At 33.6% G+C, this 5535-nt stretch overlaps 1 pseudogene; it reads left to right on the forward strand.

Annotated features, from left to right (window-relative positions):
* Positions 1-557: 557 nt before the first annotated feature.
* On the forward strand, positions 558-3343 carry LOC106417476 (annotated as a pseudogene).
* The last annotated feature ends 2192 nt before the right edge of the window (positions 3344-5535 follow it).

A 5535-nucleotide genomic window follows, 5' to 3' on the forward strand; every position in this document is an offset into this window, starting at 1 on the left:
AATTGAAACTCAGCGGAAGTTAGTGTGGAGATTTCTATAACATAGAGAATTAGCGCTACGGAAGTAGGTTAATTCTAATATCGTGTTTGAGTTCTAGACGGTTCTTAATATATCCCTGTGTCTTCCATTAATTGTATCTTGATTAAAAAGAAATCCCTGAGAATTCCCAATGCCCAACGTTTGTTTTAAAATAGTTTTCAAATCGTTTAAATCATCTTTTTACATGCTTGTTTATGCTTTGTGACACTAGAGAAAATTAAATAAAAACCATCAAAAATATATTTTGATTCGCTGTAGCTATTAACTTGTCTGCAACTCTACGTGTGATCATCGGTCCCTGTGGATTCGATCCCGTATTACTACTGCGTACTTTACTGTGCACTTGCAGTTAGATAATCGGGTTAAAACTCGAGACATCAAACAACAAATGATCAAATGTATTTACGATATGAAACTTCCAGGTATAGTTGAGGCATTTGAGATCTTCTGCCAATTTTCTTATTTGCTTTTTACTGAACTTGCTGGTCGTTTCTGAAAGTCTTCTCTAGGTCTGAAAGTCTTGGGATCGTATCCAGGGACGAGTGGAAAAATGCGATACCAAGGCTCAAGTCTAGCCTTGACAAAGGAATTGAATCAATTCTAATGTTTTGGCTACAACAGCTTAAATGATGATAAAGATAAAACTCTTTTTCTGTATATTGCATGTTTCTTTTTGGTTTTGAGGTTGATAGCGTTAAACGTTGTCTTGAAGATTGTGATTTGGATGTGGACCATGGGCTTCATAACTTAGAGCAGAAAAGTCTCATATCCATTGAATACGGATATTTAGAGATGCATAGATTACTGCAACAAATGGGTAGAGATATTGTGAAGAAAATGACGGAGGAGATTGGAAAGCGACAGTTCTTGACGGATACAAAGGATATTTCTGATTTACTTGAAGATGAAGATACTGTAAGTTTTCTTTGTTTAAATCTTAAGTCCTCTGTTTCCTTGGTTTTCACAAGCTGAAATTTTGAATAATCTATTGTAGGGTACTACTGGAAACAAAGTTATAGGCTTAAAGCTAAAACTGTTCATGTCATGGATAGAGAAGGATCTCAGAATAAGTAAAAGTGCCTTCAAAGGGATGAAGAATCTCCAGTTTCTAGTAATCGACTCTAGGAACGTGCGCATACCCAAAGACCTCAGCTGTCTTCCCAACAAACTCAGATTTCTAGAGTGGCATAACTATCCATTGACTTTTTTGCCTTGCAAGTTTTCTGGCAAGTTTCTTGTCGAACTGATCATGACAGACAGCAAACTTAAGAAGCTTTGGGATGGAATCAAAGTAAAAATAGTCTGCACTTTTTTTATACTGTATTGCGTGTAAAGCACGATTAGTCTTTTCTCTAAAGCTTATCTCTCTTTTTTTTTGTATAGCCTCTCCTACGTCTCAAGCGGATGGTTTTGAGGGGGTCTCGGTGTCTGAAAGAGATTCCGGATCTCTCAGATGCGACGAGTCTCGAGGAACTAGATCTCGATGATTGCCAAGGTTTGTTAGAGCTCCCAAGCACGATTGGCAATGCCACTAAGCTTAAAAGGTGCATACTTAGCCGTTGCTTTCTTTTGAAGAAGCTCCCCTCTTCTATGGGTAGGTTAATCAATCTCGAGGAACTAGATCTCGACGAGTGCGAAAGCTTGTTAAAGCTCACAAGCACTATTGGCAATGCCACTAAGCTTAAAAGGTGCATACTTAGCGGCTGCGTTCTTTTGAAGAAGCTCCCCTCTTCTATGGGTAGATTAATCAATCTCGAGGAATTGGATCTCATACAGAGCACGGGTTTGAAAGAACTCAGTGGTTTCTCGAGTCTGGAAAAACTCAGTGGTTGCTCGAGTTTGAAAACACTCAATCTGAGCTGGACTGGAATATGGGAAGTGCCGTCACCAATCAGATTTAATTGGTCTTGTCTTAATAAATTGGATATGTCTGGGCGTAGAAACCTCAAGGAGTTCCCAAATGTTCCTGACAGCATTGTAGAGTTGGTGTTGTGCAAGACAAGTATCGAGGAAATTCCTCCATGGATTGAGAATCTGTCTCGTCTGCGCAAACTAATCATGTATGGATGCGAGAAGCTGAGAAAGATATCTCGGAACGTTTCTAAGTTAGAGAATCTTGAGTTTCTTGGTCTACGTAACAGTGGCGAAAGTGAGGATGATGATGTGGGTGTAAATGAAGATCATCCTGACATATTTGAAGCAGTATTCAAGTGGGGGGACCCTCACTTGAAGCGCGGTTGGACATTACTATCAGACTTAGAGGTTGACTACATTTTATCGAGATGTCTACCCGCGAAGGCGCTATCATTATGTTTAAGGAGTTACGGTATCTACGCTATTCCAGATTGCATCAGAAGCCTCTCGGGACTCATTAAGCTTGACGTCAAAGGATTCAGAGTGCTCGAAGCACTTCCACCCCTTCCAGATTCCCTTCTATGTAGATGCAGAAGACTGTGTAGAATTGAAGAGAGTAAAATCTTCTTTTCAAAATTCCAATATTTGCCTAAACTTTGCCGGCTGCCTCAGCCTGAATCAAAACGCTAAAGAGCTCATCCACACATCAGACTGCAAATATGCGCTCCTACCGGGTGAAGAATTGCCTGGACACTTCCCTCACCAAGCTGGCTTCAGGTTCCCTAACGATCAATATGACACCAAGACCTCTTCCTTCATCCTTGAAATTCAAAGCTTGTGTCTTGCTGTCAACATTCGATAGTTTCGAAGATGACACTCTACTGATGGGTGGTGTTGTTTGTCGTATCATGGGTAAACAGAATGGCCTCACTGTCCAATATGGATCAAACCAGCACCATCTGCCATGGCGAGTTATCAGATTTAGAGATCATCTGTATATATTTGAAGATTCTTTCTGTCTAAAAGAGGATTGCCCTGAAGCCGGAGAAGCCACTTTGAGCGAGCTTGTGTTTGAGTTCCTAGTCCATGGCAACATCTGGACGGTGAAAGGCTGCGGTGTACAACTTTTGTTCCCTGGTTCTAGGATTGACGAAAATGCAGTTGATAATGCTGTTGATGATGATGGGAACGAAGTTGAAAGTGATATAAAGGATGATGCAGATAAAACTCAAGAAGGAGAAGAATCTAGACATGATGATGACGCAGAGACAAGAAGCAAGAAACGAATGAGGTTCAGCCCTTCTGTAGGTATATGAGATTGTCATGCTGTTATTTATTTTTCATAAACATATGAAGATGAATGATTGTAGGTTTTGTAAAGGAAAGATTTCTGGATTGAAAGTTCTTGTTGTTCCTGATTATGTTGATAAAATAAAACAACTTGGTGTCATAGTGAAGCGATTACAGTGGTTTGGTTCTGGAAGCTCATTGTGACCACTGAAAACAATCAGATATCGAGAGCTAGTGGAATCAAAGATTATATACGGGTTGGGTTTTACATCTACAAATGAATCTCTTCGTATTCTTTTTTTTTTTGAGAAATTTCTAAAAAACATTTTATCACGAATATAGACCTTAAAAATAAAAATGATCAAATGAATGAGTTAATTATATATTGTTTTTAATTTTATAAATTATAAATACAAATGTTTTTCTAAAAGCTTCGTATGAAAGCATTGGCCAGAGAGCATTTGGAGAGCGTTATCATTTGGTAAATGTTTTTTTAAATGATTTTCTAACAATTGTTGATTGGATAATGTAGAATCATACAATACTAAAAGGCAAATATAAGCCATGGAGAGGGTGTCCACGTAGGATAGGAAAATCAACCAATCAGAGAGCCCGAAGTTGCCACGTCATCTCATCTATTTTTTCGTAAAAAATGAAAAAACAATGCAAAGGAAAAGATCGAACCTGAGTTAGTATGACATAAATATAGGACAGTTACCACTAAGCCATTGAAACTTTCTTGGACACATATACAAGAATCACTAAGAAACAGTATGTTGCCGAAGCTGTATGTTTTTGCTAAACTGTTCAATATGATGATTGGTAGAGTAGTATGAATATGCTATTTAAAATTAACTAGAGCTTGATCCGCGCACCTGCGCGGGTGTTTGTTTTTTTCTTTTTTATAAATAAATATTGAGTAATTTTTAAACAATTGTTTAATATGATATTTCTAAACAAAACAATTTTATAGTTTATATCGAGTGTTTTTTTTTTATCTTTTAAACCATCAATTGTATCATCGATATTTTAGAATATGACCAGTATATCCACACAAAAGTAATTTTATTTTTTTATGGATCAAAATTTAATGATAATTTATAATAAAATTGTTGTATATATCATTTAATATATACGGTGGTGTTATATATTTTATACTTTTCAACATTTATCATACTAAATTTACAGTGGACTATTATTTATATGAAAATATATATAACATAATATATTTATATATTAATCTATATATTATGTAAATGATTCTGTTAATGTGACTTTTATTTTAGTTATTACTTATAATAATAAAAATATAATTATATAGGAAAAAAGTAGCTTGATTAATATGGAATCAATTATTGTGTATATATGGAATTAATAAAATAATTACCATATAATGTATGTATTTAATTAAGAAATGTATATATGGAATTAATTATTTCCAAACACACATATATATACTAAATAAGAAAAGACAAAAAAGCTAGGTTTATTAATTATTGTTGCCATAATTTTTTTATTAGAATTTTATTTTGGAAATTCATTAATTAAAGAGGAAAAAACATAGAATCGTAAAAGGTAAGTTATTAATAACTTCAGTGGCATACCTTTGTAAATAAATAGTAAATCTTAGGGTTATTTTTTATTTGTACTCCTATTTTAATAAGATAGATATAAAAATTAGAATATAATATATAATATATTTATTTTTAATGAATATATTTCTAATATATATATATATATTAACATATAAAATTAAAAAGATATATAATTAATTTATTTTATTTAATAATTTAAAAATTATCTTTATATCGAACAATATTATTTTAAAATAAATTTTATAATTGAAATATCTATTTTTAAAATAGTATTTAACATTTAAAATAAATTATTTTAATTGTGAAATATTTTTATGGATATAAAGATAATTTTATGATATTAATAAATAAAATAAATGAATTAATTATATATTGTCTTTATTTTTATAAATTATAAATACAAATATTTTTCTAAAAGCTTCGTATGAAAGCATTGGCCAGAGAGCATTTGGAGAGCGTTATCATTTGGTAAATGTTTTTCTAAATGATTTTCTAACAATTGTTGATTGGATAATGTAGAATCATCACAATACTAAAAGCAAGATATCCTTTGATATTAAGCTATCCACGTCACTAAAAATATTCCTCTAATCACAACATTTCATTTCGACACGTCAGACGGGATTTTGGGCTTACGTCTGGGCTTCAAGTTAATCTATTATTTAGAGTGGGTTTATGTGTGGGCTTCATTTGCATTACGTCTGGGCTTTATTTTTCATACGCCGAAATCTAAAAAATTGAAAGGAACCCGACGACG

This window comes from Brassica napus, unplaced genomic scaffold (assembly GCF_020379485.1).
Source record: "Brassica napus cultivar Da-Ae unplaced genomic scaffold, Da-Ae ScsIHWf_556;HRSCAF=834, whole genome shotgun sequence".
Classification (NCBI taxonomy): domain Eukaryota; kingdom Viridiplantae; phylum Streptophyta; class Magnoliopsida; order Brassicales; family Brassicaceae; genus Brassica; species Brassica napus.